This window comes from Hipposideros armiger, unplaced genomic scaffold (assembly GCF_001890085.2).
Source record: "Hipposideros armiger isolate ML-2016 unplaced genomic scaffold, ASM189008v1 scaffold_157, whole genome shotgun sequence".
Taxonomy (NCBI): Eukaryota; Metazoa; Chordata; class Mammalia; order Chiroptera; family Hipposideridae; genus Hipposideros; species Hipposideros armiger.
This window is the reverse complement of record NW_017731507.1, coordinates 888,538-912,056: the sequence shown is the minus strand read 5'-3', so window position 1 is coordinate 912,056 and position 23,519 is coordinate 888,538. Positions and strand designations below refer to the sequence as shown.

The following is a 23,519-nucleotide window of genomic DNA, read 5'->3' as shown; positions in this document are numbered from 1 at the left end:
CAGGTCTCAGGAAATGTGTTTAATAAATGTTTTATCTCATTTGGGTCTCACTCCAGACACCTATGGTTATAAGCTTTCCATCCTGATGACACAGGTGAGGAAACTGAGGCTGAAAGATTTTAAATAGTTTAGGCTACTGAAAATAGAGAGATGGAACTGATATTCAAACCTAATTATGTCTTCCCCCAAAGCCTGGGTTCTTTCTGATGTGCCAAACTGTTTCCCTAAGAAATCAAAAGAGAGGCACCCACTGTGAGCTGAAGTCACGTGCCGCGAACGCCACTGCCCGGCAACCCCCCTCTCTCCAGATCTCTCCACCCCCATGTCGGCGTTAGTTACAAAGCTCAACCTCTTCAAACTTCCAATTTTCTGTCCCAAATCTCCACTTTCCCTCGCTTGCTCAATCTTGCCCACCTGGGTTGCTGCAAAAATCTGCTAATTTCCTTCCTCCAGTTACAGCCCCCTCCAACTATCTTCTAGTATCCAGAATGGAATGCTTTGAAAATTCGGACCTGAGTCTACATGCTCCAGCACAAATGCTTCAATGGGTTCCCACTGCCCACAGGATAAAAGCTAAGCCTCTTACTTTAGCTTAAAAGACCCCTTATGATCCTTTATGTACAGCCTCCTCCCACTTGGGCTGTGCCCGTCCCTCCACTGAAAAATGAAACACTGGCAGTTCTGTGAGCCCTTCTCTCTCTCCTTTGTAATTTCCCACCACTATTTCTTCCACAGGGCACTCACCTTCCTCCACTGTCTGTCTACCTGGCCACGTTTCAGCATTCACTGGGCTCACTTCCTCACAGGCCTCTTTCCTGGACATCTTCTGTCACCTACCCTGGTTTAGGGGCCCTGCCTGGTCTTTCCAGAGCCCCCTGTACATATGTCTATCACAGCCTTCATCACTGTCTTCCATCAATGCTTGTTTTCACATCTGTGGACCCCGCAAGCCAAAAGTCCACAGCTGGCAAGTAGCACGGCTCCGAAGAGTATATAGCTGAGTAAGTGGGTGCTTACTCCCATTGAGAGTAGGGAGATAGGAAGATATGGGCAAGATGTGAGCAGGAAAGTCCCCAATTTCAAAGTCCTCCATCGGAACGCAAGTGGTTACTATGGAGACAGGCCACTTTGAAATCCCACACTAGAGAGTTTCATTAGCTTTATTAATTAAATTTCATTAGCTGTATTAGTTGAGAGCCACCCTACCCAAAGGGCTTGCCCTCGCGTTTGTGGTGGCATTCATGGCCACGCACCACCTCCCTCATAGACAAAGATTTACTAGGAAAAAACATGTCACCTGGAATGAACACTGAGCTCTGTGACAGCTGATGGCACTCAGGCACAAGCCCCTTATCTCCTTGTTGAGCGGAAACTCACCGTTTTGGGCTAGCAGAGGTTCTTGAATGATACCTCTAGATTCCTCTGAGTTTGGGCGAGCTGGCCATTTGTTTACTTATTTCTTCCCATGGCCCAAACTAAGCTTAAAAAAGTGAAGAAGAAAAAAAAAAAAGAGGGGCCACGAGTAAAAAAAGAAAAGTGTCAGCCAGATTTGTCCCTTTGTGACCTTGGCCAAATCACACCGTCTTCTTTTTACATTAAAAAGGCCGATTAATCCCTGTCCTGAGTTCTTTCCTGGCATTTGCGGAGATTAAATGTGATAATGGTTGGAAAAGTGCTTGCAGAACTGTAAATTGATGTACAAATGGAAGGGATTAAGGGATTAGCTTCAATCCAGTAAAGATTTTCTCCTTTACAGAAAAACCCCTAAAGCTAAACAGCAGTCCTAAGAGTCGCCTGCATGAGCACCCACATCACACGTACCCCAAACGTGTGCCTTAGCCTCCTCTCCTTTTCCCTACACTCCTCTTCCTCAACACATAAAGATGTTTGTCCAACATGGCTTTAGGGAAACAGTATTATGTTACATGTCATGTTATATTATATGGTGTAAAATGAAGTGTGTGTGTGTGTGTGTGTGTGTTTATTTGGATAGCTCAGTGGAAGAAGAAACCCCAAAAAGAAAAGGCCTGAGAGAAACAAGAAAAGTTGTTTTTAGTCCTTTTTGTTGAGATCGTGTATAAACTGCAGGCTGATAAAATAGTCATGACAAATATGATAACAAAATGTTCCCATCCTAAGCTAATTTGTCATATTCCTTGTCTCTCGTTTTTTAAAGGTTATTATCTGACTCTTTTTCAAGTTGTATTTTAACAATCCCCCCCCCCCCCCCCAGCATCTGGCAAATTCTCTTTTGAGAAAGGACTGTTATTCTGACCCTTCCAGCTGACAGTGGCAGAATGTGAGGGGACTTTTCCACTCATTAGCTCTTTGACCTCTGACTGGTCCCATGAATGGGTCTAATACTGCCAAGACGTGAGCAAAGGGTGTGAGTCTCACTCACGGCCCAGTGTATTCACAGACACGCTGATAACTCTGAAAATAGCTTATGTCTCGCAAGTGTGCACTTGGGTGTCTATCTCCTTCCTGCATATGAGCTTCTGAGGTCAGGGATTGTGTGTTCACCCCTGTATCCCATGCCTCCTTCCTGCCTACCACAGAAGCACTCTTATTCACTGACCGATTGAAACAAGACTTGTACCTGTATTTCAGCATACATATACTTTGTCCTCATTCTTATATTTTTCAGTGTCTATTTTTATATTACGCATGAAAAATACACTTCTTTGTAATAAATAATTCTATCAGTAGCTTTCTCTATAAATACATACTCAGTATAAAATTTAGAGATCATTCCTATTTACTCATATGTATATCTTTGACTTTTTATGGCAAAATATGCATTAGCTACAAAAAAGCAAAGCAAGAACAACGCAATTTCATTCTTATATGTTTTCAATTTAACTCCTGTGGAGTAGATGTGAATTGACTGAAAAGTAGATCCTGAGGAAACTCATTTTGTGATTCTGTACGACTCTCTATTCTCTCCACTATGTCTGGGTTGGGCAGGATGGGGAGGCTGGAGATGGAAGACAAGGTGGGAGGAGGAAAAAAATTTGAAGGCAGCAGATAGGAAATCAACAAAATGAAAAGGTACATTAGTCACGGGGTGACTATGCCCGGTAGCGGTCAGCCAGGAAAATGATTATTATTTTTTTTTCTTGAAACCCTAGGGAGGGTAATTAAACCCCTCCCACCACAGCTACATAGCATTTCACAGAGGCTATTGTGATGTTTTTGCATTCAAGGAGGGCTGCGCTTGTTGAATTTTGTCTTTTTCATGGATTTACCAAATAGCTATTCGAGACAAAAATAATTAAAGATCTAAGGTTGTTTGTAAATTCTGGGTAGTTAAGGCACAATGCCTCCATATTTTAAAGGCTAATGTTTGAGAAAATACACCCTGGAAAACTAGCATTTTATTTAATGCCAGATTCAACCAATATGTGCTATAAATATAGCATCAATATTGGAATTGCATAGATTCTACCTTTATCACTCAAAGGGCACAGCCAGTGTCACAGTGAAGAGAAATTGGTAAATAGTGTGAGACCTATATTTAGGAGATTCTTACAGATTACTTTTATATAACAAAAATTTGACCTAAAATTTATTAAAGCCTATTTAGACAAGCACTTATTACATAAAATCTGTGTATGTATATGAACAATACTCATATTTAGTATATGCTTATGTGGTATGTGGTACTTAATAAATATCTGTTGAAATACATCTATGTCAATCACAAGTTTGCTGATATTTAATTAAGCAGAATATAGTTGATCCATAGACTGGGCTCAGCGTTTGTTTTTAACTCTTCTTATCTTTTAAAATGTTCAAGTACAAAACAACCAAATGCAAGGAGCCAGTGCTGTTGGTATTTGTAATGCTGTGTTTACTGTAGAGAAGAGTTGAGATGGTGAACCTACTTAGTGGGCTGCCGGCTGATGCACTATGGGCACAGGGGCGATTTCTGAATTTGAATCAGAAGAGGAAACCCAAGTTTCGCCTCCTCACTGTTATGTGACGTGGGCCAAGTCACAAGAGTCAGTTCGCCTTTATTTCCTTACGTGTATAATTAATAAAATCATGCCTTCACAAAGTTGAGATTACATTAAAAATATTTTAAAAGTGTTTTGTCTAGCTCTATATACACAACAGAACTGATTTAAAACTCCAAAAAGCCTAACACCAAAACTGTCTTATGCACCAGTAAGTACTTTATATGAATTATCATATGTCATCCTCATGGCTACTCTAAAAGATAAGCATTATTTTTCCCAGATATCAGATAGGAAGCTAATGATTAAAAAGCATAAGTAATTTGTCCCAACCAATACAGCCACTAAGGCGTGTATTCGAGATTTGCACTGTCCTTGGGACCACGGGCTATTGAGCACATTGCCATGAAGTTTGTCAGTGAGCCCCACCTTCTCCATTTCCTGGTGGTGCATATACTTGTCATTCACCTTCAGAGGTTCTCCCTGAAGGACGCACATGTCTACATTTCAGATGACCCAGCGAGTCAGCTCTGCAGACAGGGTGCTTTCCACCACTCACCCCGATGGCCTCAATGGAAGAGGCGTAGCCTGGAGGATGGAGAATGGCCATGTTCTGTGAAATCTCCCAGAGAATCTGCTGCTTTTGTTAGCGTCACAATCAGGGTCACTGATGCAGGTACGTCACTTATGTGTTTGGGGTCAGAGAAGCAAATAAAAACAAGAGAAACACAAATATAAAAGGTCACGGGCTATAGATACATTTGAAAGTCCTGATAATTGTTCCTTGATAATGTGCAAACTGCCATTCTGTACCTTTTCGGTTAATCTGCTTAATGCATTGACAATCTTAGTCAAATCTAGTTTTTAAAATGCATTGTCATTCTCCCCTTCTTGCAACTTGGTGGTTGGCATAGGCGATTAGGCACAATCATAATTTACTGCAAGCATAAATTAGAAGCAGGATTACATAAGTTTTATTTTATTCCTCCTACTGTGCAGTTGCTTCCATACCCAATAATTAAGATGGGAAATGGGCCACCAGAGATTGGCTTTGGAAAGGTCCCATCTGCTCTCGCTCATTTTATCGGGGGTTGGACTCTCTCTTGGGGCTAAGGGAGGCAGATTCAAGAATAGCAGGTGGCCTTTAAATCCATAAGTCAGGAAAGTTCTGAGTAAGATTTATAAACAGTATAATATGTTTACTCTGTCTTCAGTGCGTGATCCCTAAAGTTCTAACAAGACTCTGCAACTTGGATTGCGGTAAGGTTTTTAGTGGGTATGAGTCCTCTCACAGCGCATCCTGGGAATTCCTGCTTGCCGTTCTCTGTAGGGAAACTTCTTGACTGGATCCACAGAGAAGGGAGGTGCAGTTAAAATAAATGTCAAAATCAGAGGAATATGCTACGGTATTTAGTGTCGAGGATTTGATGCAGCCACAAATGTCATGTGGTAGAATATTTAATCATAGTGAGAAATGTTTACATCATTTTGTAAATTGTTCGTATCATGTATAACTTGTATAGATTACATATGAGAAACACATATATAGAAGAGACAAAAGAAGAGACACCTGGTTAAATACTAGGAAGTTATCAGTGGCTGTCTCTGAGCTACGCTTCCTGTAGATGGGAAGTCCCTAATTAGAAAAAGGACGAGGACAGTTCATCTGCATGTCAAACACGACCCACTCCTTGTCTGCTAGAGGAACTTCTCCACATATACCGGGGGTGCCAGAAACATGTATATACAAGTGGACACTTCGGTCAGCATTACTCAAGCAGTAATTAACTGCAATCAGAAGTGTCTAGACTGATGGGAACCATTATGAGCACCTCTTGTAATTGCAGAAGTCAACTATGACTTGTATTTATCTTTTGTTATCCGTATATATTGTGTATTACAATTTTAATACAGTTTTCCTTTCTTAAAATGTATAGGCATTTTTTTTTTGGCACTCTCTGGATTTGGAGACCAGCCCATCTAACCTGAGCGCCCACAGTTGCAGGGACGGGGAGCGCACATCGTCACTGTGGGTCACTGAGTGCTGTGTCACCCCCCCTAACTTCCTCCTGGGAACACAGTGCCCTGTAAAGAGTGTTGATTCAAAGCAGAGACTGGGTCCTGGAGGATGGCACCCAGTGGTCTCAAGATACTGTCTCTAGACTTGTTTGCAGTGGTGCGTCAGCAGGCCAGCCCAGCATTCGGTCAAGCCAGATGCTTCTAGGTGATGTGATACGGGGTGAGCAGACAGGGACCCACTCATCTCCACTCCGTGCATGTAAAGTGGGTTCTGTGTGAGAGTCGCAGAACCTTTTAACTGTGGGTCACATGCTCCATAATGCCTTGGGTAGTGGGGCTGCCTGAGGCCCTGCCATGAGGGGAGGCAAAGCCGTATGTGGATTCTGTGTCTATTTCTGCAAAATAAACGACTGGCCCTTTGATAGAAGAGACTCAGTGTGGCCAATGGTCACCAAGTGGTACCAGGGTCTCTTCATGAAACTGTCCCACTGAGAGTTCAGCATGGTTTCTGTGGCTGGTAGGTCTGACATCTGGTAGCCGGAGCAGGTAAACTTGATGAGTGAGTCCCTGCTATGGGCTCCTGCAGAGTGTCCATGTCACCACTGCAGACACTATCCATGTGCCTATTGTGGCATCACTGGAGTAGCCAGTGACAGAGGCTGGCTGACATCAGCTGGCCCTCTTGTTTAATTGGCTGGTACTTCTACCATGACAAATGCTCTCTGATGAACATCAGCATGGGATATGAAGAACTTCACACTTCATTACCACTCGCATCCGTTTCCTTATCCGTAGTCCAGTCTTCTCTGTTGAAGCCCTTGAATGGCCTGCCAGACCCTTCACTGCAGCCCATGCCTCCTTCTTTATTCTAATTTTGGGGTATTTCTCTTCCACAGAAATGGGGTGGCTGTGTGCACTGCTGGGAGCTCTGCCCATTGGGAGGATTTTCCCTCTCCATTTTTGTCTGCAAGGCCATCTCTGAGTGAGGCTGTTGTGTGTGACACGGCTTCCCACCATCAGTGTACACTTGTGCGGTGACCCAGGCCATCTGTCAGTCAAGCGTAGGCTTTCCTCCTAGGTCAGCTGTTCAGCCCAAACTCTCCCAGAAGACCATCGGAAATAGCCAAGTTATCTTCTATGTCTTTTTGTATACCTGTGCAACAGTTGTATTTCCAGCTTATTTTTCTAAAAAGGAAATTGCTGGATTAAACAGGATGCAATATTGCTAAAACATCTGAAGTTGTTCCACCAATTTACACTCTCATTTGGAGAACATCATAGCTTCTGTTTTCCTACATCAGTGTCCATAGTTGAGATTATTAATTAAATTTTTTTTTTACCATTAGTTGAGAAGTGATACATCCAAGCTGTTTTAAATTACATTCTATTAGTGAAATTAAGAATCTTCTCATTTTTATTGAGTACTCTAGTTTTTTTCATTTGTAAAATGCTTGTTCATTCATTTCCTATGTCCTACTGTGCTGTTTACTTTTGCTAGTATTGATTTGTAGGATTTCTCCATGTATTCAATACTAATCTGACATATACATAATATACATAATAGTATATAATACGCACTCTCAGACTATGGGTTATCTTTTAATTTTGCTTATTTAAATCAAATTTTTGTTACATAAAATTGTTTAATTTTAATGTATTCAACTTTATCAAAATGATTCTTTAAATTTTATTTTTTTGTTTTTATTTCACAAATTATACCAAATAGTGATAACTAAAAGGCATTTTTTAAATTGTTTAAAATGCTTATTCTATTTTAGTCTTTGTCTATTTGATACATGTATATGTATGTATAGCTATATCCATATTATATCTATCTATGTGTGATATGTGTGTGAGTTTAATGTCAGATAATAATCTAGTCTATATTTTTCATATATAGACAACCAATTTTTCCTGCACCATTTTAATGTCACCTTTTTTACATAAACCATATATATCATATATATATATACATATATATACACATATATATAAATATATATGTGTATATATATATATATATGTATATATATATCACGCACATACACACACATTTTTCTCTGGGTTCTTTACTATGTTTCTTTGAGTTATTTTTTCTATCTCTACTCCAATGTCATATTGTTTTTTTAATTTCGATACTACTTCCTTCCTTCCTCCTTCATCTTACAGTTTGATGTGGTTATTCTTGGATTTGCATCTTTTTACAGAAATCTAAGTATCAGCTTGTTATGTTACATAAAAGCCACATTGGTTTTGATTTAACACTGATTTGTGGTAGTCTCAACACCTTGAAAATATTGAATGTCTTCTTTCAAAGCAAAAAATATGTTTCAATAATTTAGATCTTTTTTTCTGACTAGAGTCACAATTTATTTTAACTGATTAAGTGTTTTAATTGATTGTTCCTGGTGTTTAGAACATTATTGCTATTTTATTGTGATCCTGTGTCTAGCCACCTTTTTACTGCTAACAGTTGGTAGATTATTATTTTTCTATGTACTGTCACATTGTTTGTCAGTTTCTCACAGTGCTAATTGGATATCTTCTTTGTCAGTCTTCATACTATTTCTTCTTTTTTTCCCCAGCCTCACTGTGTATACAGGAATCTCTAGTGCTCTGCTCCGTAAGAGCTATGAGGGTGGGCACTGTTGGCTGGTTCTTGATTTAAAGGGAAACTCTTAACATTCTTAATAAGACATTATTCATGTAATTAATTAATTACTTTATTTTGATTTTACTTCCATTCCCGTTTATGCATTTAAAGCTGTACATTCTCATTTTTAAAGTAGTGTTTTCATGTTCTCTCAATTCGAAACATCGTGAATTGCTATTATGGATTCTATTTAACCCATGACGAATTAGGAGTTTCACTTTAAAATTTCTAAACATTTGCTTATTTGAGTTTTCTTTTACATTAATTTCTCATGCTATTGCACTGTGGTGTGAGTTGTAGTTTTTATGATATTGGTTCCTATTTATATTGATTGAGGCTTGTTTTATGGATTGTTATGTGATGTGATCGACAGTTATAAGCTTTTCATATTTGCTCAAAAAGAATGTACATACTTGTTGGTGCAGAATTTAATAAATTTCCATTAGATTAAGCTTGTTACATGTGTTCTTATCATCCAGATCAGGGGCTGAAAAACTGTGGCCCACTGGCCAAATCCAGCCCATGGCTTGGGCTGTGTGGTCTCTGAGTTAAGAATGGTTTCTACATCTTTAAGGGATTATACATTCAAAGGAAGGGAGGGAGGACAAGGGGGGAGGGTGAGGGGGAGAGAGAGAGAGAGAGAGAGAGAGAGAGAGAGGAGAAAGGAGGTAAGCATGAATTATAGAGACTGTATGTGGCTCACAAATACTAAAATATTTACAAAAATGTTTTTATAGAAAACATTTGTCAATCACTTTTCTATAGCCTTAGTATTTTTGTTTGCTTGATTTATGATTCTTATAAAGATGTGTTAAAGTCTTTCATTGAGTATTCATTAGTTAATCGAATGTCATTTTTGCTTTTACTTTGAAGTACACGTAAGTCCAGGATTACAATATCTTTCTGGTGAATTATTCATTTATAAAGGTCACCTTATCCATATTAATGCTTTCTGCATTCATTTAATTAGTTGCTGTCTTGCCTACATTAAAAGAAAGCTGGTGTCCAAATATTGATGTCAGAGATAATATTGTCATAACAGATATTTTTATTGTGGGTATTGATGGGAGAACCTTAGATTTTGGAAATGTTGTCTCAGAAAAAAATTTGTGTTTTTTTCTCCTGGATGTCTCGGGGGTCTCCCAAGTTTGAGGTAAGTTAATGTATTAATATACTGATTTGGGGTTACTGAGCAATTCAGGTGGAGTGAAACCTGCATGATATATAGGTTAGGGTGTTCAACGGTTTATCATGAGTGACCTGCCCTATATTTTCCCCCCAACCAGAGGTCAGGCTACAGACAAACTTCAGTGCCTCTTTTGCTTGATGGTGGTGTTTTCCTTGTCCCTCCTTCACTTAGGTATTTGGTTTCCCAGGACTTAGATTTACATAGGGAAATCATTTCAAAGTCACCGGATGCTCTGATCAAGTGACAAATCTTCTATCCTTCTATGGGGCCACCATGCCTGCACCCAGCCCCCAGGACTTCCACCTCACGCATACCTCTAGGCCCAGAGGTTTCCAGGTCAGCTCGTGAGCTTACAGCACGGGATTCTGGCACCTGGGTGTTCTTTCCCTTTTGGATTTTGTGTTCACTTGTATATTTAACTTTGGAAAGTGTTTACTTTAGCCATTATTTCTAAGTAAGATGCAAGGGGCATCTACAACACATTACAGTGCTAACTCATTCCACCACATGTCAGAATTTGAACGTAGCACTCTCATTTCTTCATCCTAGCAATCCTACGTATCGCTGCATTTTTATCCACGCATTTGATATTGGGACACTGGGGTTAGCAACATTAGGTGACGTGTCCATGGCCATACAGCTATGCAATGACAAAATAACAACCTTTGTTCTTTCCACTTCAGTATGTTGTAACTCTGACATATTGCAAGGAAAGGAATTGTAGTGTAGTTTGTGAATAAACATAATAGTTAGGTAAGATTATATCCACCAGGATTCTCTGGGTTGCATGTGGCAGAAATAGCTCCAGCTGTGTTAAGGAAACACATTGGCTTATATATCTGAAACGTCCCTTACGGAGTGGCCGTCTCTCTATTTCCCAGCCGTGATCTGCACTGGCTTTGTTCTTGTCAGGCTGGCCTAATGTGGCAGAAAGACAGCCCAAGGCTGATCTCAGTCCGCATCTTACAATTGAACAGCTAGAAAGGAAAGCAAGCGCCCCTTTCTCAACATTTTCAGTACATTCCAAGGGATGTCATTCGTAGGACCAGCTTTGGCCACGGGCCCGCTCCTGAATCCTGCCAAAGGAAAGCACTCTTTCCCAGCTCTGGGTAGGTGATGACTCCTGAGGCTGGACAGTGACAGGAACAGCCTGAGGGCACGGGTTGGGTACAGGCCTATTTGGGACCAGGTGATAAATATTCCACACATACATCATAAAAATTGCTGCTCTGAGACTTGCCCTGAATATATTCTTCTAGAATTCTGACACTGCTGCTTTCCTGAATTGAAGCACCACTTGCTCCCAGCTCAATGTCACCTATGATTCTCACACCCCTTTAGACACTGCGCTACAGGCAGTGATGTTGGAAGTGCTCTTTATCTGCCTCTCCTCCCGTTTGGTCCTCGTGAGGACACGGACCGGACTTATTTTGCCCATCGTTTTATAACTAATGTCTCATAAATCCTTGGTACATTACATATAGTCAATCCCTATGTTTACGAAAGTAAAAATCAGCTGCCATAACAGATAAGCCACACAATTTCAATAGCCTTGTCAATAGAAATTGACGTCTTGCTCACATAAACTCTGATTGGTGACGGTAGCAATGGTGGCTTGTTTCACAGATTTGTTTAGGAACCCCGGTCGGTGGAGAATGTGACATCTTAGAAGTTTAGCTTTTAAGATGGCACTAATTGTCAACAGCCACCTGGCAGGCAGAGGCGAGAATGGGAGAATAGAGGACCATCCAGGAGGGGGCTGGGTGGGGTCAAGCCAGGAAGGGATATAAATTGCTCCCACTGTGGCCAGAACGCAACAGGAATTGTAGTTCCTGGCTGAGCAGCTATGATCCAGCACCACCTGTTTCATGGCACAGACACATGAATCTTTGGTGGATAGGCCCTAGTCTTTGTCACGGTAAGATCTATTGAATGAATACATAATCTCAGCACACTTCATCCAAGGAAGGCTGAGTTATCAGGCTCTGGAACAAATTCTGTTTCCTTTCAATTTTTGGTTTGCTTTCCTTTGGTTTATTCTCAGAAGGGAAATTTGGATAATATTCTTGGACATGAAGGAAACTGGGACTCTCAGAAAATGTCAGGAATATCAGGGTGCTGCTGGGGCCCCTTGGAGAATTTGAGGACTGTCTTACGGTTGCTACAGCAACCAGTGCCTTTCTGGAATGACCTACAGGGGCTGGTAGCAGTGTTTGGGACCAGATGCTTCTTTTCATCTATCGATCATTGACATATCTTTCTACCTTTAGGAAGATTCCAGAAGATAAGGGAAAGGAAATGGAAATAACACTTTCTGAACTTCTATAATATGTCTGGTCCTAGAGTAGCTGCAATGCGTAGGTTATCTCATTCAATTGCCTCAATAACTCCAGGAGGATATATTAGTTGATTGATTTACGTATAAGAATAAAATATAATACAAACTGCAGCACTAATGAGCATTAACATTTAAAGAGCCACCACCACGTACCAGTGTTTGCACAGACGTTCTTCTTTTAACCTCGTTGACATCCCCACGAATTTGGGAACTCCAAGAGGTTAAATGATATGTTCACGATCATTCACGTGGTGAAAAGTAAAGAGCCGGCAAGAACAAAGGCGAGTCTTTCAGCTGGTTAGCAACAAGACATGGGATTCAGCCAAACTCCTGCCCTCTCCAGCCAGGCTGGCATCTTTGGTTCTCAATAGTCACTTATTGTTACTTGCATGCCCCCAAGTGGAGGAAAACCAGAGGCCACATGGCACCAGAGTAGACTTCGCTACAGCGAGGAGGAAATAGCAGTAAAGAGGTACAGACAATATAGAAGAGTGTACTGGCAGGAAGGGTCCCTGAGAGCAGAGGAGAAGGATGGGGCTGCCAATTGTGAGATGCAAGGACAAAGAGCTTTGTCTCTGGGCGCAGGGTGCAACGTGGTTCAGGCACTGTCAGGTGACACATGTCTGTGTTTGACTATAATTCCACAATGTCTGTTTGAACTTGTTGGTACCCTGGTTCCTGGGTGATAAATGCATGCAGACAGCTTACGAGGCAGGTGGCCTCTGGGTATTTAAAGCAAAAAAACACACATTCTTAAGTGATGCAACACATTCACTTTCTAGTTTGGTTTCAAGGTCATATGTGTGTGTATACATATATATGTGTATACAGATAAACATATGTGTATATATATATATATATATATATATATATATATATATATATATATATATATATACCAGGGGTGTCAAAGAAATGTATACACATTTTAAGAGCTGTTATCTATGCTCAAGCAGTAGTTCGCCATAATCAGAAGTGTCTGGACGCTGATGGGAACCACTTTGAGCACCTCTTGTAATTGCAGAAGTCAAACGTGACATGTTTGTTATTGGTATATATTGAGTATTACAATTAATGCAGTTTTTCCCTTTCCTAAAATGTGTATACATTTTTGGCATCCTCTTTATGTGTATGTATATGTATATGTGTATATGTATGTGTGTGTGTGTGTGTGTGTGTATGTGTGTAATAAAAATTTTGCACCTCTCTCAGCATCACTCAGCTGAAAATTGTTGCTTTCTTATCATCAGTAATAACATTCTTTCTGAGGATTAACAGGTTTAGGTGGCCATTCTTGGCTCAATCTTATTTTTTTCAATTGCTCTATCCTAAAAGAGAAAAATACCGGGTGATAGCTTTCTTTGAGTCCTTGAGGGAGAAATCAGTGACCTTGTATTCCTCCAGGCGTTTCGCTCTAGTGGTGCTGTCCTTGTGTGTATGAATATAGTGTATTCGTAAGGGTTCGCCAGAGAAACAGAACCAATAGGATCTCGATAAATGATACATAGATAGATGATAGATATAGAGATATATAGCTATATGTAGAGAGATAGATACACACATATATAAGAGGAGATTTATTGATTATAGAAACCGGCTCGCATGGTTATGGAGGCCTGGAAGTCCCGCTCTCTGCCATCTGCAAGCTAGAGAAGCAGGAAAGCTGGTGGCATAATTCAGTCCAAGTCTTAAAGTCTGAGAATCAGGGGCCGCCTGATGGTTTAAGTCCCCATCTGAGTCCGTAACCCTGAGCACCAGGAATGCCACTGTCCGAGGGCAGGAGAAGATGGCCGGCTCAGGTCAAGCAGAGAGAGTGGGTCCGTCCCTGCTCTGCCTTCCTGTTTGATCGTGATCCTCAGTGACGCCCACCCACATTGGGGGCGGGGGACCATCTGCTTTACTCAGTTCACCAACTCAAATGCTAATATCCACTGAAAACACCATCACAGACATGCCCAACAATAGCTTACTGGGCATCCTGGCATCATTGAGCCCCATCAAGCAGACACATAGAATGAACCATCACACACATGTAGCCTTGTCTGAGGCCCGTCTCAACGAGCCAGGGGGAAAATGGAGTTTGCTTGAGCACCCACTATGTGCCAAATGCCTGCCTTTTATCTCCATCACCTTAATCCTGCCAGTAACTGAGCAGGTAATAGAATTCTTCCCATTGGTAAATTTGTGGAATGAGGCTCGGGGTACTTAAGGAGCACAGTTTATATCATATGACCAGTATATGATGACGCGAGGACTGAACCTAGCTCTCACCATCCCAAAGGTATGGTATGCCCACTAACCCTGTGGATTTTGGTCTGGGGCGTGGTCCAGAACCATCCACGCAGCCTTTTGGGAATGACCATCTCTGAGTCCTGCTTTAACCCTCATGAATCTCCTCGCGTCTATGGCACTATGTTCCTTTTCAGAAAAAAAAGCCAACAAAACCCACAGACTGTTAAAAACCCTAGCATGTTAGGATGGTCCACTTATATATTCTTAAAGATTCCTTTCAGTCTTCAAACTTATATTAGTTCTCTATTGCCATGTAACAAATTTCCCCAAAACTTATTGGCTTCCAACAACATGTATTGACGGTCTCACATTTAACACGGGTCGGGCTTGGCGTAACTTAATTCAGGGACCCCGGCTCCGAGTCTCTCAGGAAGCTGCAGTCAAGCTGCCGAGCAGAGCTGTGCTCTCATGTGGCATCTTGATTGAGAGGAACATGTCCACTTCAGGCTCACTTACGTGGCCATATGCAGGCCCTGAACCCTCTCAGAATGGGTCTGTCCACAGGACTGTCACACAGCATGGCAGCTGGCTTTCCCCAGAGAAAGGGAGCTTAAAGAGCAAAGAAAGGACCTATTCTGGAAGCCACAGTCTACAATCTCATCGTAAGTGTCATCCTGGGAGTTCGCCTGCGTTCTATTTGTTACAAGTGAGTTGGTGATTCCAACCCATAGTCCAGGGGGTTGGGTGTCACACAAGGTCATGAACACAGGGACAGATTCAGGGCCATTTGGGAGGCTACCTGCCACAACATTTCTCAGGGCTTCCTTCTGTGGGGCAGATGAAAAAACAACGGGGTGCAGAGTGGTTTGAATTCCTCTAGAGATTGCTGGGTTACCAATAAACATTGGGATAAAAAGCATGTCTCGTCTAAAGGATATCATCTTTGCCAAAGCAGACTTGCAACGGAATTGACATTGATAGCCCCTGTTCCAAATGTTAAAATAATACTGAAATCATGATGAAGTGCCTACACACGACATTCTAGACACTTTACAGAAACACACAGATGTTACACGGTGCACTCTAATTACTCGAATGACCTTCTCTTTCATTATTACCCCTTTTCTGCCAGTTTGTAGAATGGCAAAAGCATCAGGTTTGTGGGTGGAAAGCTATTGCGTCGTCGGGAAAGTCATGACATATTTTTCTATGTTTTTCAATGCAAAAATGCGTCATGACTTTCCCGAAGACCCAATAGCTTTGGCTCAGCCATTTTGGGCTCACTGGCTTAAGTCTCAACTTCTCAAATGTTGAGAATGAAAAACGAGAATAAAATCCCTTTGTCTACCCATCTCACAGGACTGTGAAGAGGATGATGTAAGATAAACTGTGTGAAGGCGTTTTGCAGAGAATTGCCATAGCAGAGACAATTGTGTGCAGCAGCTGTAGTAAGAGAACCACATATAATCTCTGCTCTGACAAAAGTGCAGCTCTCACGTAGTGCAGCTGCTATCTAGCCAGTTTTTGTGCCTGGTTCTCTACTGAGAGGTCCCTTTCCTTTGCTGGGCTTCCTATTGAAATGCTGTTTAACCTCACAGTCTGGCTGAAAAGGGATCACTCAGTCACATCCTCCAACCTTGGATTAGAATTCATCTCTTTACCACCCTGACTTCCCTTAGAAGTCTCATGGTATCTCTGCCTGTAGACTTTACATCCTGATGTCAGGTGTAATATGTCTACGTGACTGTACACGTCTATAGTGCAGGGGCTGTTTCTGACATCTCTATAGATGCACAGTCCCTTATTAAATTAGTTACACCCTACTTCATTTCAACAAACTTTGGGGCAGATAATAAAAATGTGTACAATAGGTTAAAGGGGTCATATTAATTACTAAGTTTTCCAGCATCTAACAAAGGTCTGCACACAGCAGGCACTCAATCATTTTTTGTGTACTTGTGCAAACATAGCAATGGGTAAGATGGTTCCTGAGAAACATCACCTTATCCACTTTACTTCATGAATGCCTTGTATCTTCACTTTGCCTAATGCCCTGGCACCCATGAACCGACCCTAGCAAGTTCCTGCCAGCAGCCTCTAGATGTACGTAAAAAATATTCTGTGTTCGTTGTACCCAGGGCAGATCATTGAACTTGCTTCTTCATTTCTTTCTGGCTTTATTTAGGTTTGCTAGCATGGGTTTAGATGTTTTGATAGATTTTGTCTTTGGAAGTGGAGCCTCTGTTAATTCGCCTTTGATTTTGCATTTCCCAATTTTCGGTTCAGTCACCATCTTCCTGCCTGCCACCACCCCACTTCTCCGCCACTCCAGATCCTAGCCCACTGGGGAAAGGAGCGGCATGAGTTTTATAGAGGTACTTCCTACTAATTTCTTCTCTTTCCTCTCAACCCAGCTCTAGGAGTGGATGGAACTATTAGACTGTGAATGTTTTGAATTAACTTACCTAATTATGAAGAATCCCTTAAACTTTCCCTTTAAATCTAATTCAGGTTCCTCTTTCCAGACTGATTCAATTAAGAGTCATGTTAACTGTGGAACCCTGTCTTCATAATTGTTCTTTTTACGTCCTTTAAAAGACATGTATCAAATCCCAAGTGCTGTCTGGCTTCTCAGTTTTGCCTCCAATTCTCGACTTAATGAAGCTGAAAAGACTAGGTGATTACATTGTTCCTTTATTTCCATTGGACCTGCCAAGCAGAATTGGACGAATTCTGCTGAAATGCTATTATTCTGTATATGTGTGGAAGGGAGGGCGGGGTTACTGTCGGTGAATTTTTAGTCAACATATTTTGATCAAGTGCCTCATGTACGACAGGCACTTCAGTGTGCTGTTGTTTTAATGGTGAAAAAGATAGTCATGGTCCCTGCCCTCTGTCCTCACCTACAGTCCCGTGGAAAGGACTGTGGGGAAGGTTGTGGTGACATGGTGTGATTGATGAGTGTCCTGATGAGATATGCTCCCAAGATCGTGGTGGCAGAGATGGGACACTTACTGCTGCTTAGGGGAGGGTGTCATAAAAGGCTGACCAGAGGAGGTGACACTTAAGCTCTGTCCAGAAACTGTCCCTCTCTCTGACCCTAGCTCTAGGGGTAGCAGTGGGTGCCCATAGTGGCTGGTCCCCAGGTCAGTGCCTCTGACACTGCTGCCATGTGCCATCAGTTCTCTGTTGGGACTCTGAGTGGCACAGGTTTTGTTCCTCATTTGTAACATGAACCAATAATGGTTATGGTGCCTGATTTTTGTGAGAATGACATAAAATAGTTTAGTGCATATGTCTTCTATGGTGCCTGGGCACATGGACTCACCATGGTTGAACACAAGAAATTCTCATCGCTTCTCGCTGTTCTCACGCTCCTTAGAGAGCATCTCCTGAGAACGTGCGGTTGGAAGCTCTCAGATGCTGCCTCCTTCCAGCACAGTTTTGTCCGTGTCCTGGGTCAGAACTGGACGCCTGCTTCCTGAACTATCCAGGTGTACTAGACTATCCACAAGGTACTTAGCCCCAAATGGAGAAATTATTGGGAGAGCGTGTCACCTTTTCTTCTGACTCCAAGTATCACCTGTCCCTGCCCTTCTAGGTCTGCCAGGGTATCTCCCCTGATTGAAACTTGGTTGCAATCAGGCTTTCCATGGATTCCTACGCTAGTGTCACATCTGTGATTATGATTATAGTTAATGTGGATTATATTGTTTATTGCAACTCAAAAATATACATGACTTCATTCTTATGACTGCATTGTAGGGTTACATTCCCCTTGTCCCTTTGAAGTTAAACGTGTGATTTATTTTAGCCAACAGAATGAAGCAGAAGTGATGAGCCTCACTTTGTGGAAGAAACGTTAAGACACTGTGTACAATTTGAATGGTGCGAGTCCTCCTGGATGGCAGTGTAAATCCATGTGGGGTAAGGTAAACCCGATGGACTGGTATTTGGGTCATGCAGTGTAAGAGGGAAATAAGGTGTTTTTTTTTTTTTTAATGCACTGAAAGGTGAGATTGCTTGTTGCTGCAAATTAACCTGCTTTATCCCGACTAATCCTGTGACCTTAAACGGATGACATCCTCCCTCTGCGCTATGGTTTATTCATTTATAAAAGCAGATAGTGGGAGTAAATGATCACTTATGCTTATTTACCTGACATTCAAGGACTCTACATCTTGTCTGATAGCACCCAGGCAGGAATGGTGGGCTCCGTGCTTATTACTCTTGGAGTCTTTCCACAAAACTCAGGAACGATTAAGATATGTGTCTAGATAACACCCAGTGGCAATAGAAGGAGACAGCTGGCTAAACAATTGCAAACGGTAATCAGGGCGTGTGCTCCAGATGCTGAAGTATTACTGTTAAATGTCCAAATAAATGCCCATCACAGTTTGGAAGCAGGGATTTGTCTTTCTCCTAACACGAGTCTTACTAACTGTCAAACTAATTTATGGAGAACCCATAATGCAAGCGCTGAATTGTTTTACTAGGGACGTGTGAGCATTGTGGAAAGTGTTTGTGAGACCAAGCATGCAGGAGAGATAAACAGGACACCAAGGAAATATCAGAATACAAGAGCAATTTGTCAAGTCGAAGCACCTGATTATTGCAGCCTGTTTTTTATATTTATAAATATGGTTGAATATGTTTTCCTTGTGTTTAATATCACTTTCTGACTGAAGAAGAGTAACATGAAGAAAATCTATTTACAGACTTCTGTGACTTGATTATTTTGCCACGGATTCCAGGTAGAAATGTTAGAATCAAACTAAGTGAATCTTGATTTTGCCACTGTTAATAATGTGACTTAATCTCTCTGAACCTTACATTCTAGATTTACAAAATGAAGATACTGTTAGTTATATTTCAAAACAGTGCGTAAATAAAACTAGAGTATGCATATATAGTAATTCCCACAGGCTCAACCCCTCCATTGGAAATAGCCATTTCCATTGTCAGCAGTATTGTCACCACCACCACCATCATGATTGTCATCACATTGTCATCAGTGCCATCTTTGTCCCCATAGAAAAGGCACACACACTTGCCTCTAATGACTTTACTGGGCACTAGTAACACATCTTAGCATATCAAATTCTACTGACATCAAACAGCCACAAGGTGAGATTCACTGCCCTTAATGCCACACTCTGTCATTTTCGGCATGACTTCGCCTACAGATATCGCAGGGGCTTTCTCATAAAACCCAGCTTAGTGAGTTAATCAACCTCGGGGAGGTATTAGAGGACAGAATGGATGTACATTTCAGAGGAGCTTTATCCCTAAATCACTCCAAATCGCGTGTCTGGACAATTTTCTTCTCTGCTGCAGTTAACTTGGTCCAAATTTATTGAGCACCTTTTACCTACACCAGTTCTGGAATAATCCTTGCTATCCCTCATCACTTTCACGAATGCATCCCTCCTTTTCTAAAGCCATCTGTCTGGGAAAAGGGAGGGACAGCATTGCACTAGACTTGTAAAAATGTAAGACCTTGAATGGGGGTGCCTCCCAGAATTTGAAAATAATCCTTTGAACAAAAACATCAAGCAGCATCAATCTTATCGCAGATACATTTTATCTGTCATCAAAATGGTATAGCAATGGTTAATAATTATTCAGCACTTACTGCATGCCAAGACCTGCTGCTAAGTGCTTTATTTACATAGATAAATCATAACTTCTCCATGAGTTACATTCTAGTAATAGCCACTATTTAAAACTGTGGAAACAGGACAGCGGGTTTAGGCAAACTTCCCAAGACCCTTGAGCTCATGAGCAGAGAGATGGGGTTCGAACCCAGGTTGGCTGACTGTACGGCTTGTACTGTCAGTCCTGTGAAGACTTCCGTCCCAAGTATAAGAGATGGACGTTCAATGATGGAAGCAGAGAGCACAGCCAAACCCAAACCATGTGCCCGGGCGGCCTCAAAACTGAGCTGTGACTGAATGGCGTCTGTTACTGTGTTATAACTATTTCACCTGAATAATTGAGTATAAGACGCAGAAGAACCAGAGCATCTCTGAATTTCTGAGTCCAAGGAGGCTCCCTGGGCTTTTTGAAAGAAGCACGGAATTTACAGATAATTATGTGTAAGTTCTTACTTGGATGCCTATGTTCAAGTGTCTTTCTTACTGCACTATACATTTCATGAAGGCAAGCGTTTTTGCCTCTTTTATTTGCTGAGGTATCCTCATGCCCCAAAGACTGCTTTGTTTGTAACAGGTGCTTAACAAATATTTACTGACGATGTAGATACATGGTCTCTAGTACTTCCTGTGTGCTGCTCCTGCTAACTGTCCCTCCTGGTGGCTGCTGTCCTCTGTGGTCTATCAGCCTTGACTCGTGGATGTTAGGTCTGTTGGAGAATTATCTGGGTTCCCAGGTGTGGAGCACCCATTTAGACAGGGTTGTGTCCATATCTGCTTCAGAGAGTTGGGAAAGTATGGATTTTGTTGATCCTAGGGCAGTTTTAAAATATGACTGTATTGAACATACAGACCATATGCTTTTGACCAGGAAGGGCTGAGATCTGGTCATATCAGGCAGGCGTGCCTGCTTTTCTTCTGGATGCTTCTTTCAGGTAGTAGGTAGTTTTTGCTCCCTGTTACCCATAAAGACTGGACATTTATGCTTTGGGTAGAAGATAGGTCTGTGTTCACAGGGATTCCTGACCATTCCTGAGGTTGAAGGTCTGTCCCCCAGGCATGGAATTTCATATGTGGTCTCGATTCCCCCATACAGACTGTAGTTTTGTCATCTCCTGACCAATGTTTGCTCTTCATCCCTTTATTGGATTACGATCACTTTATGTATAAAAAAATAATCAATTTTGGTTAGGTTTCATCCAGCATTCTAGCTTGGAGAAAGAGAATTCTCATGTCAGCTCAGTCTATTATACTGGGTCGACATCCTAAGGAGCATCGTGCATAATAAAACTCTTTCTGGAAATAATAGTATTACAGATCGCCAGTTTTCTTAATAGTCACCACCTCAACTCAACTCTGTTCTCGTGATGGCTGGGGCTGTTATATTCCTGGAGCTCAGCATGGTCCTCGGCATATAGGCCATAGGAAACGCGTGAGATTTGGTGAATGAGCTCTCATCCACTCATTTTCATTCATTCTTCACCCATTTGTTGCCTCCCTATCTCCTGTCTCCATTATGGCTCTAGTACCCACTGCCCCTTCCCAAATTCCAACAGGCTCAGGGGTGTGCCCCAGAGCCTGTGGAATTTTACTCCGCTTTTTCTGTTTTACCCCAAACTACCCTTCCAGATACCATCTTCTCCATCTGTGCCGTCACTGTAGTCTCCTTAGCTCTTCATGACCCACAACTTTTGTTGTGTTCTGGAATAACCCATGGCTTGGAATGACTATTTCCATGCTAGACCTTGGGACATCGCGCTCAAGGCCTGGTACTCTCTTGATGAATTGAGGCACGCTGGATTGTGAAGCCGGCCAGGCTCAGGGACACAGCTTCTAGGTCCTCTTGGCTATTAAGGGTGAATGGCACAAGGCGAGTCAAGACAACAGTTAGGAATACACAAACCATGTCTGGGGTGGGAATTCTGAGGGTAAGGTACTACAGGTATTGTGAGGGCACTGGGGATTCGGGACTCAAGCGCAGAGAGGGAGAGTAGAGTCTAGTTATTAGAACTAGGGCATGTAGGTAAGGCTCATGTAGCAGAAAATGGGTTGACAACTGAAGTAACTAGAGGGTTTTTGTTTTTTTTTAATTTCTTGCCTGAGGAAAGATATGTGTACATATACACACGTGTGTGCGTGTGCGCATGCGTGCACACACACACACACACACACACACACACACAGAGTCTTTCAAGATTGTGATGGCTAAGCCTCCTGGTGATGGTACATCAGTCTCAATAGTGGGAGTAGAGGGAGGTAACGCCTGGAAACCAGGCGGGCCGGTTTGCACTACGTGCCATGGAGAATTTAGCCATGCAAAAACATGGTGCCTTCCCCTCTTCCTCCAATCAAAGGTAGTTAGAACCACTTATGTGTGATCAGAGCAGGCCCTCGCTGGAAACAAAGAGGAATTGCCTTTCTATGTGGACTGAACAGGAGAAATTGAAGGTGCTTTTATCCTCTTGCCTGCCCTGCTTTTGCCAGGAAACCTTATTAGGTTGTTACCGTCTCAGCAGATAAATCTGAGGATTCATTTTTATTCATATGTGTTTGCTCGGCATTCCCTATGATAGACTTTGGTTGTAAAGAGAGTTATAAACGCTGTTTCTGCAGGCTGTTTTCACTGCCCTGGATCTGTGTTATTTCAGGAAGGCCCACTGGGACCCGATTCCAAAGGTCATGTTGTGGGATAGAGGCCTGCCCCTTGTTAGCGGCAGCCCAGAGAATTCTTGATTGACATCCTGGAGCCGTTCCAATGACCAGAGTGGTCAGGCAAAGCAATGCACCATGGATGTGGCTCAGCCTGTTCACACCTACACACTCAGTGTCTGGGGGCTGGTCATTTATTCATTGAATAGGGATATGAATACAAACTAAATCTATTACACACACACACACACACACACACACGAGGGACATAAAGGGTATAATCTGTAAGGAATATATATATATTAGATATATCCCTTCTTATAATCCAAACTCTCCTAAACATGTAGGACAGAATGTAAAACAAAACAAACAAAAGACTGTCCTCTTGGAGATTACATTATTGTGGGAGTTGTGGGTAGAAGTAACACACTATTATAAACTATTACATCAAAGCAATAAACAATATCATTTCAGATTGCGATGACTGCAATGAATAATAAAGCACAGTGGCTTGAAGCGCGATGATGGTAAACAGAGGGTGGCAGTTAGGGTGCTCAGAACATGCTTCTCTGAGGTCCTGAGATCTCCCTGGGAAACTGTGACCTGAGAAAGCGAGCTTCGTGAAGGAATATTGTGAGCAGAAGGAAGAACAAGCAAGAAGGCCCAGGGTAAGAAGCGGCTTCACATTTTTGAATCAAAACACGATGGCCGTGACTAAGAGGTGGATTAGGAGCAAGTGAGAAGGGAGAGGCAGGCAGGGACAAAGTTGTGTAGGCTCATGTAAGACTTTGTGACATATTTTATGGGTTTTGACTTTTATTCCAAT

The 23,519-nt window shown here is 41.9% G+C and overlaps 1 long non-coding RNA gene across 1 annotated transcript; it reads left to right on the top strand.

Moving 5' to 3' along the window:
* Positions 1-9,259: 9,259 nt before the first annotated feature.
* On the top strand, positions 9,260-23,345 carry LOC109387424 (uncharacterized). The gene is made up of 3 exons (XR_002124994.1): positions 9,260-9,299; positions 18,205-18,317; positions 23,168-23,345. It is a non-coding gene; the product is annotated as an uncharacterized LOC109387424 (long non-coding RNA).
* Positions 23,346-23,519: the final 174 nt, after the last annotated feature.